A 13,956-nucleotide genomic window follows, 5' to 3' on the forward strand; every position below is an offset into this window, starting at 1 on the left:
GAACCGTGCAAGGCAATTATTAATTGTGAGAAAATCAATCAATCAACTTACCAAAGTTACCAAAGTTATCAAAGGTTAAATTAAGGGCATCTGGATGGCATAGTCGGTTGAGCATCAAACTCTTGGTTCTGTCTCAGGTCATGATCTCAGGGACATGAGATTGAGCCCTGACTCAGATTCCCTGCTCAGCATGGAGTCTGGTTGGGACTGTCTCTCCTACTCCCTCTGCTTCTCTGCCTACTGCTCCCGCCCCCTGCTCTCTTTCTCCCTCTCAAATAAATGAATCTTTTTAAAAAAAAAAGTGTTAAATCAGAGTGCCTGGGTGGCTCAGTGGGTAAGCCTCTCCCTTTGGCTCAGGTCATGATCTCAGGGTCCTGGGATTGAGCCCCGCATTGGGATCTCTGCTCGGCAGGGACCCTGCTCCCCCCGCCCCCCGCCTGCCTCTCTGCCTACTTATGGTCTCTGTCTGTCAAATAAATAAATAAAATCTCTTTTAAAAAAAAAGTGTTAAATCATTCTAAGTCACAGAAGAGTGGTATTCAAAATAAGGATTTCCAAATATTAATACAAATTTTTATTTATTATGTAAATATTTATATCCACAATATAGATTATGGTAATTCAACATTTCAGTAAGAGAGAAATGATTAATATTATTAATATATTAGTTAAAATAATTAAACTTTGCACAAACTAAAATATGTGTAACATATACTGTTCTATTGGATTTGGTCTTCTCAGAAAAGATCTAATAGGTGACACTCAAACATCAGTTAAAATCTTAAGATAGCATAGTTGTATTTTCCTTTTACTGAAGATTAAGCCATATAGTTCACTAACATGTTAAAAAGGGAAAACAAATATTTAAATGTATAAATCTTCTAACATGTAAATTGGATGTCTATATGAATTCTTATGTTTTGACATTTCTTTAAAGACACTTTAGGAAAAGCATGTATTTACTCTCTTAATTCGAGCCCATGTAAACAAGGAAATACTTATAACTAATTTGCAATATGAATGCTTCCCTAAGCACATTGGTGTGAGAAAATATACAGGTGAGTCAGATGACTTAAATTAAACCTACTTAAATATTTTATTACATAAAGAATTAATTAGTCTTTCCCTAGTGCAAAATAACTCCCTGTTTGAAAGTTATGAGTACATGGAAGAGTATTTTTTAAAAGATTTTATTTACTTATTTCAAAGAGAGAGCACCCAAGTGAGAGAGCACAAGCAGGAGGAGTAGCAAAAGGAGGGGAGAAGCAGACTCCCCACTGAGCAGGGAGCCTGATGTGAGGCTCCATTTTAGGACCCTGAGATCATGACCTGAACTGAAAGCAGCCACTTAACCAACTGAGCCTTCTCAGGAACCCTAATGGAGAGTATTAAAATTTTAAGTTTAAATATGCAAGTAAATAGTAAGGATGCATGTAAGTTTGAATGTATTGAGACTCCTATGGAAAATAGTCTGGAAATTTTCAAAAAGTTAAAAATAGAACTATTCTATAATCCAGCAATTACACTTCTAGATACTTACCCAAAGAATTAAAACAAACAAACAAACAAACAATTCAAAGGGATACATGCAGCCCAATGTTTATAGTAGCAGCATTATCAATAACAGTCAAATTATGGAAACAGCCCAAGTGTCAAGACCAAGTGTCCATTGACTGACGAATGGATGAAAAAGTGTGTGTGTATATATACATATGTATATATACATATACATATATAAAGTGTGTGTGTGTATATATATATACATACATACATATGTGTATACATATGTGTATGTATGTATATACATATACACACACTTTTTCATCCATTCGTCAGTCAATGGACACTTGGTCATATATGTGTGTGTGTATATATATATATATAAAATTAAAATTAAGATGGTGGAATGTTACTGATCCATAAAAAGGAACGAAATCTTACCATTTGCAGTGAAGTGACAAGAATGAAGCCAGAGAATATTACACTAAGTGAAATAAGTCAGACAGAGAAAGACAAATACCATGTGATTTCACTCATAAGTGGAATTTAAGAAAGAAAACATGAGCAAAAGGAAAAGAAAGAGACATAAACCAAAAAACAGACTCTTAACTATAGAGAAAAAACTGGATACCAGAGGGGAGCTGGATGGGGTGATGGGTGAAATAGATGATGGAGATTAAGGGATGTATTTTTGTTGAGATGAGCACCTGGTATTGTATGGTGGTGTTGAATTACTATATTTTACATCTGAAAATAACACTACACTGTATGTTAACTAGAATTTAAATAAAAACTTTTAAAAAAGCAAAATAAAAGTATTGTCACTGCTTCCAAAAAAATCCATGTAGAGCTTGTGTTGTCTAATAAACAATGTAGTAACATCAGTGGCCTTATATCACAGTGCAAACTAAACCAGTTGTTGTGTATTAAATACATTTCAATTGCATTAAAAACATTTCAATTGCAGTTACTAAATCTTCGATAAATTGTGGTATTTGCATTATATTTTAGCATCCACAAATTTAAACAAGAAATCATTGGTGTATTACAGGAATGAAGTAATGTTGCTTGTTCAATACAGTGTTGGTCATGTAGAATCTTTGTAGTATCCTTCACATTAGCATGTGTGTGTGCATAACATTGTATGGATAGCAGCTTCAACCCATACTCTGGAGTTCAAACCTGCCTTTCCTAATCATCTGCCCTATTGATTTTGGATTTTCCTAGCCAAGCCAACATACACAATTGCATAATCCAAATTCCTTGCAATCAAGTGAGCAATTTCTCTCCCCCCGCTCTTTCACACTCTCTCCCTATATAGATAGATAAAGACATATGTGTGTATATGTCTCTATATATGTCTTTATATATAATGAATATTTATAAATGTTACAATCCATGAAATCAACAAATGATTATTACCAGAATCCTAGAATACTCTTATGTGCTTTAGCACTTTCTTTCTTTCCTCAAAGTGGTACTCTCGCTACATATCCTGACCTTTTCGATAATGAAAATGTGTATTACCTTACAGATTTTACCCTCTAGATATCCATCTCTAAAATTTACATTTGAGTTGCGCTAATTTTAAACAAATAGAAAAGGAAGTATACTGGATGTATTTTTTAGGTTTTTTGCTTGTTTCACTCAATAACCTATATGTATGATTCATCCATGATTTGTTATGAAATCATACTTGTAGTATGGGCTAATTTATATGAACTTATCAAAATTTATGAATCTATTCATGCTTTTTTACATTTTATATCTGTTGCAAACAAGTCTGTCAGAACTTTACATGAGCATATAGGGGATGCATAAAATAATTTTTATTGGAAATATATATTTAATGCATATATATGTGGGTGTATGTATGTATATGAATATAATTTCAGGGTCTTAAGAAATGCTAAAACTCCTTTTTTTAACTGAAATATAATTTATATACCATAAAATTCACCATTTGTAGTATAATGTTCATTGGTTTTTAATGCAGTTAATAATTTTGTGCAGCCATAATCACAGTCAATTTTAGAATATTTTCATTACCCAAAAGCAACCCCATAGGCTTTAGCTGTCTTACCAATATCCTCTTATCCCAATCTTACTTATAGGTAACTTTTAATGTACTCTCTCTATAGATTTGCCTATTCTGGAAATTTCATGTATATTGAATGATGGAGCATATGGATGTGTGTCAGCTTCTTCCACTGAGCATACTGTTTTCAAGGTTCATCCATGCACATGTGAGTAATTCATTCTTTTTTATGACCAAGCAATATTCTTTGTCCAGATATACCACATTTTGTTTATCCATTTATCAGTTGATGGCCATTTCGATTGTTTTTGCTTTGTGACTATTATAAATACTGTTTCTCTGAGCATTTTTATATAAATTGTTGTGTGGACATTTGTTTTCAATTCTCTTGGGCTACAGTTCATTTTGATTGGATACTGATGCATACTTTTTAAGAGTAAGTGTATCAATACCCATTTTCATCAACTAGATGAGACTTTCTGTTACTACACATGCTCACCAAAACTTGGTATTGTGAGACTTACATTTCATCCAGTTTGTTGAATATGTTGAGGTTATCTCATGGATTTTATTTTACACTTCAGTGATAAGTGAAGTTGATCATGGTTTCGTGAGCATGTTGGCCATTCAGATTTCCTCTTTTGTGAAGTGCTTAGTCAATTATTTTGCCAAAATTTTTCTACTGTGCAATTGTTACTGACTCAGGAAAACTTTTTACATATTTGGAAACTAGTCCTTTGCTGGTTTGTGTTAAAATAATTTTTCTACCATCATTTGCCTTTTTGCCCTGTCTTTTGAGTATTAATGTCATTCATTTCATTAACTTTAACAAATTATTTTTATGGTTGTTTCCTGTGCCTTATTAAATCAAGTATGCAAATGGTATTTTTCTATATTACCATTAAATATATTTTTTCTTTTTTTATTTAGCTATTTGATACATGAAACTTTTTTGTGTAGGATTAAAGTGGTAATCCAGTATTTTTCAACAGTATTGTTCAGTAATTTCAGCACAATTAATTGAAATGTTCATTCCCCATTGTGCTGCATTGCCACTTACATTATATATCTAGTGCCCATCTAAGCATGGCTGTTTCAGTTTTTATTCTCATACACTTGTCTGTGTGTATATACTTGCAGCAAGATCACACATTCATAATATATCTTGATTCCTTGTGCAGGCATACCTCAGAGATACAGTGGATTCAGTTCCAGACCACAGTGATAGTGATATCACAATAAAGAGAGTTTCCCAGTGCATATAAAAGTTATACTTTATATATATATATATATATGTATATATATATATATATATATATACATATATATATATATATATACCTTAGTCAATTGCATGTGCAATAAAGTGTCTACATAAAAAGTATATACCTTAATTTAAAAATATTACTAAAAATACTACCCATCATCAGAGCTCTCAAGTCATAATCACTTATCACTGATCACTGTAACAAATATAATAATAATGAAAAAGTTTTTAAATATTGTGAGAATTACCAAAATGTGATACAGAGACTCGATGTGAGCAAATGCTTTTAGAAAAATGGTGCCAACGGAGTTAGTACAGGAGTGCTGTAAACCTCCAATTTGTTTTTTAAAAAAGTAAAAAACAAAACAAAACAAAACAAAAAAACCCACAGTATCTGTGAAGCAGAATAAAACAAAACACAATAAAACAAGGTTTGCCTGTACATCAAGTCCCTCATCTCACTTTTCTTTTTCAAGCAAGTATTTTTTGACCTTTTGTACTTCTGTAGTACAGAGTTCTACAGATTGTTTTATCAACTGTTCGAATTCTTAAATAATCCTTTTTGAATTTTGATTGGGATTACATTGAATTTATACATTAATTTGGAGAGAATGTAAATTGTCAATATGGAGTTACCCAGTTTATGAACACCCCAAAATTTTCCATGTTTTGATTCATCTTTAGTCCTAACAAATGGTTTTGTATTTTTCATTGAGGACTTCTAAAACTTTATGGGATAGATCTCAAATTTTATCTCAATTTTTATACTTTTTAAAATAATCTCTCTTCCAAACTTAATATTTTAACTGTTTACTTTGCTTCATTTAAAAATATTGCTGGGATATATGGGTATAAGTTTGCGTGGTATTTTAGTACCCCGAAACCTTTTTAAATTCTTTTCTGAATCAGAAAGTAATTCTTTAGACTATTTGATATTCTATCAAATACGTTATCATTTGCAAGTAATTAAATTTTTGTTTTTATTTTTCTTAGTACTGTTATTTTAATATTCTTTGTCTTATGGAACTGACTAGATTATTTATTGCAAAGATGATTAAAAGTGACAATGAACAATAACGTATACCTATAGGAATTTAAAGATGTAGGCTTGAAACTGGTGTATCATTTAGGTCTTTTCCTGTTGGTCAGAACAAATCACCTGAGCACGTTTGAGATTAAGGTGTAGGGAAGTGAATTTCATCCCTTTAGTGGGAAGGACTAGAATCCCAATGCAAATGGCTATGGATTAAATTAAAAAATGATGTTTTAAGGCCATTGATGGACTCTTCAACCATTTATTTCTTTTTACGACTTTTTGAAGATTACTTTTTTCCATGTTTCACCATGCAGCATATTTACTATAGGATGTGGTTTTATTAGATGGACTGTTATCATACCTTGGTTCCCTAAAAGCAATTCCTGAGAGGGTTTGACATTCAGGATATTCTCAATTATCAACGCATATGAGGGGAGTTAGAGGAAATAAGATGGAGCAGAGGTAGAGGTCAAACTGGATGTATCTCCAATAAACTGTAGGTGACTCAGTGGGATTCTCTAGCGATACATACCCTATCAAAGTTGTCTCACATATGGCTAAATGTCCTATTTATTGTACACTTACTGTGATGTCATTGGATACAGGTTGTCCCAGAAAGCTGGGACACCCTTGAGTGAGGCAGCTCTCTGAACTTTGCTAAACTCTGAAAGATCTGAAGTTGGAGACAACTGAACACACTTCTAGCTGCTGGAGCAGAATATGCTTTCTTGAAAGGGAAACTGAACAAACCATCTCCCACTCTGTCATACCTGTATTACCTTTAGAAAATGTTTTTCCTTTTCCCAGCTGACTAAGAATGTTAAATATCATCAATTTCTTTAATACATAAAAATTTTTATAAATTTTTGTTAAATTATTGGAAGGTCATAATTTTTCTTTAATCTGTTAGTGAAGTGAATTGAATATTTTCTGAAATACATTGAACCTTGAATTCTTGGTATTAAATCATTTTTTTCCCTTCCACCTATGTCTTTGAACAAATTCTGGATAATTTCTTCCTACCTATTTTCCATTTAACCGCTGGTTCTCAGCCATGAATTAGTTACAGGTCAGCCTATCAAATGAGATTTTAGCTTTCATTATTTTGTTTTTTACATATAGAAGAATTTTTTTTTTCTCTGAAAGATTTTTTCTATTGTTTGTTAAGTATTTTTTCTGCTTGAACTGTTTAATGCTATGACTTCCTGCAACCTTTGGAAGTAGGATGTGGATTTATTACTGGTTCCCACTTATTCTGTGGCTGTTGCCTTTTGCATCCTAACTTTATGAGGCAGAAGGCACCTTATTAGAATTCTTGCTTGGGCAGATCTGTGCCTTGACTTCTGTCTCCTCACTTCTAGTCTCCTGCACACAATTCTGTCAAATACAAAGTTGAGGGCATCAGTTGGACAAATGCTCTCAGAACAAATGCAGTTTCCCTTCAACCTTTGGAGATACTGTTTTTATTTTGAATTTAGATTGCTGTTTATTATATTACTAGTTGAGGATTCTTTTTTTTTTTAATTTAAGCGTCTAATCTGCATCTTTTTTAATTTAAGTATCTAATCTGCATTTCAGTTGTTTTTAAGGAAAGAATTTTTTTAAGATAGACCTTTCTAGCCATATTACTAGAAATAGAAGTCAAATAATTGTACGAAAATGATTACTTAAGGATTATACAACACAAATTCTAACCAAATAAACCTAATGGTACAAACAATAAATTCCTTTATCAAACTCCCTAAAAGTGGGAAAACCAATGAATTGACATTGCATGCAAGCTGCTTACTATATTCAAATGCACGTGAATAAGGAACTTACTGGTGAAAATTAAGAATTTACTTTTTACTTACTTCAAATAGAGTATATATTATTTATTTCTCCACATAGTAGAAAAATACTGGAAAGGATTATTCTATATATCTTACGGATCATTGCTTTTCAAAGGCAGAGTTTTAAGATTGTGAGATTAATTTAATATATCAGAAATGGTATTTTCAATGAGAACAGTAAATATAGAATGAAATAAAATAGAAAATATCAGAATATATTACACAAAGTATAAGAATTGTATATCATACCTTTGTTTCACCTAGATACAAATGTGTATACTGGACTTGAGGTAAAAGTAGTTCCATACTCTGGGCAAAAAAGTTTTAAAGTCACTGCAATGCAGAAAAAGAATGAATAATAAAAAACCCATTCCACATATCTTGAAAGAAGAAGACCGCTCAATCCCTCTTGAAACTATGGAGAGGGGGTGCCTGGGTAGTTCAATCGGTTAAGTGGATGGCTCTTATTTTGGCCCAGGTCCTGACTTCAGGGTTTTGGAATCAAGCCCCTTATTGGGCTCCACGTTCAACAGGAAGTCTGCTTGAGAATTCTCTCTGTCCCTCTCTGTCTGCCCTGACCCCCACTCATGTGTGCTTTCCGTCTCTCTCAAAAATACATAAATTAAAAAACAAAACAAAACAAAACCCTGGAGCATACACTATAGCCTGCATTTCTAATATAACAAATGTATAATAATTTTCTGTTATTTAGAAGAGTTAAAATAAAATGTAATATAACATGGAGATGTTAAGTAATCAAGTTTCAGGATTTAAATTTTACATGTCTTACCTTTGCTATCTATTTTTATCTGATTTTCTACCTCCATCACTAAATAACCAGTGTAAAGATTATGAAAAACTTTAACATCTAAATTTATTTTATCAAAGAAAACTAAACTAAAAAAAGAAAAAGAATCATTTCTGCTTCTGGGAAAAATATAAGGCAGGTAGATAGGCTCAACAGAATATTTTTGTGCTCCCTGAGAATTTCATTTATACAATTCATCACTTCCTCTGTTCCTACAATTAGATTAAGACAATTATAATTGATAAGCTCATGTACTATACTTGGCACATTCTAGTCTGAAAATTATCTTAATTTTGATATAAATTAGTTTTAAGAGAGTCAAAAACAAAGATGATTGTATTTTCACAGTGATATATGTGAATACTATATGTATTACACATCAGTAGTCTAAAAAGTGCTAGGAACAGCAATTTTCCACTTACTCAATATAAGTAATGACTCTTACTGATTGTGCTGCATCCATCCAATGCACTGAACTACATTATATTTGTATAGCATATATAAGTGCAGTTTATAATTTGTCAGCAGAAACTCATCTTGCAATTAGTTTGCTGTACAGAGCTGACCTCATCGTTACTACCTGGAGAATGCCATCTAACATTGACAGCATTCTCTTAGTTAAAGATAGGAAGCTGTCAGGGTTTCCATTAAATTTATACTCTCAGAGGTTAGTAACTCTGCTTCTAAAAATGCCACTGGCATTAACTTAGCATGCAAGGTGTTAGCAAGGTAGTTTATTTTAAAAGGGAGGCTGTTTGTAAACTGTGAAAATGTCCTTCAGCTTTAAACAGGCAGCCAGACAGTCTGAATGTCTGCATAAGAAAGCATCTGTATTAATGCCATCTCTGTGTTCCTAGCAATCCTGCTGATGTTAAAACCAGAAAAGGAGAATACTATAGCTATGGTTGACTCAAAATGTCAGTGTTACTAGTCCTTTATCTGATATGTCATTTGCAAATATCTTCTCCCATTCTGTCAGTTGTCTTTTGCTTTTGTTAACTGTTTTTGCTGTGCAAAAGCTTTTGATCTTGATGAAATCCCAATAGTTCATTTTTGCCCTTGCTTCCCTTGCCTTTGGCGATGTTCCTAGGAAGATGTTGCTGCAGCTGAGGTGGAAGAGATTGCTGCCTGTGTTCTCCTCAAGGATTTTGATGGATTCCTTTCGCACATTGAGGTCCTTCATCCATTTTGAGTCTATTTTTGTGTGTGGTGTAAGGAAATGGTCCAATTTCATTTTTCTGCATGTGGCTGTCCAATTTTCCCAGCACCATTTATTGAAAAGGCTGTCTTTTTTCCATTGGACATTCTTTCCTGCTTTGTCGAAGATTAGTTGACCATAGAGTTGAGGGTCTATTTCTGGGCTCTCTATTCTGTTCCATTGATCTATGTGTCTGTTTTTGTGCCAGTACCATGCTGTCTTCATGATGACAGCTTTGTGATAGAGCTTGAAGTCCGGAATTGTGATGCCACCAACTTTGGCTTTCTTTTTCAATATCCCTTTGGCTATTCAAGGTCTTTTCTGGATGGCCAACAGACACATGAAAAAGTGCTCCATATCACTCGGCATCAGGGAAATACAAATCAAAACCACAATGAGATATCACCTCACACCAGTCAGAATGGCTAAAATCAACAAGTCAGGAAATGACAGATGCTGGCGAGGATGCAGAGAAAGGGGAACCCTCCTACACTGTTGGTGGGAATGCAAGCTGGTGCAGCCACTCTGGAAAACAGCATGGAGGTTCCTCAAAATGTTGAAAATAGAACTGCCCTATGACCCAGCAATTGCACTACTGGGTATTTACCCTGAAGATACAAATGTAGTGATCCAAAGGGGCACGTGCTCCTGAATGTTTATAGCAGCAATGTCCACAATAGCCAAACTATGGAAAGAAGCTAGATGTCCATCAACAGATGAATGGATCAAGAAGATGTGGTATATATACACAATGGAATACTATGCAGCCATCAAAAGAAATGAAATCTTGCCATTTGCGACAACATGGATGGAACTAGGGCGTATCATGCTTAGCGAAATAAGTCAAGCAGAGAAAGACAACTATCATATGATCTCCCTGATATGAGGAAGTGGTGATGCAACATGGGGGCTTAAGTGGGTAGAAGAAGAATCAATGAAACAAGATGGGATTGGGAGGGAGACAAACCATAAGTGACTCTTAATCTCACAAAACAAACTGAGGGTTGCTGGGAGGAGGGGGGTTGGGAAAAGGGGGTGGGGTTATGGACATTGGGGAGGGTATGTGCTTTGGTGAGTGCTGTGAAGTGTGTAAACCTGGTGATTCACAGACCTGTACCCCTGGGGATAAAAATATATGTTTATAAAAAATAAAAAATTAAAAAAAAATGTCAGTGTTTAGTCAGTTATTGTTCCTCAGCTCTCCATGTATGGGTTCAGTAAAGTATTTTTTTTTTTAATTGTAAGGATATCCCCAGATGAGGCTGTCAGAGTGATACTGCAAAGTATGAGATGAAATTTACCCTTTAAGAAAGAATGGCATGGCTTCACAGAAGTGGAAAGCAGAATGACAATTGCTAGAGTCTGGGGTGGGGGCTAGGGAGATAGTGGTCAAAAGGTACAGACTTTCAGTTAGGCATAAGGTAAATAAGTTCTGAAAATCTAATGTTCAGCAAATTGATTATAGTTAATAATACTGTATTGTATATTTGAAATTGCTAGGTGAGTAGATCATAAATGTTCTCGCTTAAAAAGATAACATGAAAAAAAGAATGATATGGATTTTAATCTTTTAGTTCTAGGTCTAACATTTACTGTCAGCTAGTGAAAATTAAATTAACATAAACCTTAATTACTCAAATCGTAAAGCAGGAATAATAATGTCTTACCAAGAATATGTATACTGGGTTCTGAAAAATAAGGCATGTAAAATTTACAAACCAGAAAGTATAGTGTTAACATTATGACCCAGGATCCTTCAAGCAAGGTTCCAGTGCAGATTTCTATTGCCTGAATCTGAGGCAGACTCAGGCACTGATATAGTTGTAATTCAGTGGTATGTATCCCTTGTGAGGAGCCTTAAGGCATTCCTTTATTTTGGTTTTGATAATTTCAAGAAAGAGAGATTTTGGCTATTGGTGAATGCTTCTGTCAGTACCCCTAAAGTCCACACTTTTTAACTTTCCAGTGATAGAAGTCACATGGGTGTATCTGGCCAAACAGGGCTAACAGTCATTCGATTCACTGTCCTGACTGAAAAAATAAAAAAAAACAAAATGCACAGGATAATAGTTTTCAGGATAATTGATATCAATCACTAAAGGAGAATAGAAATAAAGAGAGCTGTACCACTGTCCCAATTTACCAATGACAAAGTTTCCAAGCTGCAATACAAATAAGGGGAACTAAAAGTAGAGCCAGTAATCTCTCTGAGTGGAGGATATGAAACTAAGAATCTGCAGAAAACAAGGCCATTACAGTCCACAAACCAGATTATGGGAAATAAAAGAGCAACATAAAGAACCACAGAAATCTGAAATGGTCCTTACTAGTATTGAGAAGAATATTGACCCAAACATTTGTATAAGACAGTTACATTGGAGAATCACCCAGTAGATTATTAGGAACAATACTCAGAGCTCACATGGGACCAATAAAAGTACCGATCTTCAATAGCCAGGCTAGACTATTTTAAATTCTCACAGCATTGTGGGGAATACTAAGTTTCTTGCCTCTGTAGCGGACAATAAGAACTGCTCTTATCTACCTAACAAATTTTTAAAAAGCAAACCTTTTTAAAATTTATAAAAGCAAAAAAAAAAAAAAACTTCAAGTTAACTGTGTTACACAATAATGCTCAAGAATCTTTATATGGAACAAATAAATATAGCCCTCAGCCAAAATTACCAAACATAGAGAGGGAAGAAAATATTATCTGTAATAAAAAAAAAGAAAAAGAAAAAGAAAAAATATCAATCAAGATTGACTCAGAACTTTTACAGATGTTAGAATTAGGTGAAGACAATGAAAGTTACTAAAAATTAACCATATTTCACATATGCAAAAACTTAAGTAGATGTATTGAGGATATGAAAAACTTTACTCTGAAGATGCAGATGCCAACATCTGAGGAACAGTTGCTATGGATAGAATAAATGGCCGATTAATTATTGCAGAAGAAAATGTTAACTAAAAATTAACATTGCTTAAATACATAACATGGAAGAGTTTCTAAAAGTTTTTTTTAAAAGATGTAAAAATCAATAAAATAGAAAAGAGCATAAGTATAATAAAATCCTTGAAGAAGAGAGGAGACATTGATAGAAAAATAATTTGAGGAAATGTGATTTTTTCCAAATATGATGAAAACTGTGAACCCACAGATCCAAGAAGTTCAGTGAATCCCAGACACAAAAAAAATTCAAACTAAATTGCAGCAAGGTACATCATAGTCAAATTCCATAAAACCAGTGATAAGGAAAAAAAATCTTAAAAACAGAGAAAGACCTATTGTATACAGAGGAACAAAGGTAAAAGAGAAAGCAGATTTCTTGCCAGGAACATTGTAACTGAGCTGATAGTGGAGCAACATCTTTAAATTATGAAAGGAGAAAATTATATCAACACAGAATTCTAAGACCTCTGTAATAGCTTTTAAAATAATGAAAGCAAAAATGACATTTTCAGAAATACAAAAGTTGATCGCCTCTCGACCTTTTGGCTAAGATCATGTGCAGAAATACAAAAGTTGAAAAAATCAATCCCTGTCAGGTATACGCTACAAGAAATGTTAACAGTATCCTTCGGTCAGAAGGAAATGTATACCAGGTGTAAACATGGATCCCCAGGAAGAAAAAATAGCAAGATAAATGGTAATGATGTGTAGTTGATGGATTATTGTTTAAAGAAAAATAATACTCTGGAGTTGATAAAGATATGTACATAAAATGTAAGTAAGCAGTACCATAAACATGGAAAAAGGGAAATGGAATATTTTTGAAATATTCTTATGCTATACCTCTGATAGCACATTTGTAATGTAGGATGTGATAACTTAAAGCTGTATACTATAAAATATAAAGTACCATTGAAATAAAAAATAACTGTAGCTAACAAATCAACAGTAGAAGATGATCACAAAAATACTCAATCCAAAATACAGCAAGAAAAAAAAGAACAAGAAAGAAGAGGAGGAAAAAAGAGAAAAAAGGAATGAAGAAAGAAAAGGAACAAAGAATATTTAAAACAACTAGAAAAAATAGCAAAATGTTAGACTTAAACCTACCACACCAACAGCAGCGTTAGATGTCATTGGCCCCAAATCTCCAGGAACAGGAATAGATTTTCATACTGAATGAAAAAGCAAGAAAAAACTCTGTTACCTTTAACATACACACTCAAGATATAAAGAAATGGATTAAAAGTAAAAACACAGGAAAGTTATAACATGCTTTAATCAAAAGAAAGCTGGAGTACCTATATTATCAGATAAAATAAAT

At 33.3% G+C, this 13,956-nt stretch overlaps 1 protein-coding gene across 13 annotated transcripts in view; it reads left to right on the forward strand.

The window, feature by feature from the left end:
* SLITRK1 (SLIT and NTRK like family member 1) overlaps positions 1-13,956 on the forward strand; it is a 430,289-nt gene that overhangs the window by 13,899 nt on the left and 402,434 nt on the right. For all 13 annotated transcript variants that reach the window (XR_004279168.1, XR_004279171.1, XR_004279169.1 and 10 more), the window contains exon 2: positions 3,642-3,746. The gene's annotated coding sequence lies outside the window, so the exon portion shown is untranslated. The remainder of the gene's footprint in view (positions 1-3,641; positions 3,747-13,956) is intronic.

The sequence above is a fragment of the Mustela erminea genome, chromosome 15, assembly GCF_009829155.1.
Source record: "Mustela erminea isolate mMusErm1 chromosome 15, mMusErm1.Pri, whole genome shotgun sequence".
NCBI classification, from domain to species: domain Eukaryota; kingdom Metazoa; phylum Chordata; class Mammalia; order Carnivora; family Mustelidae; genus Mustela; species Mustela erminea.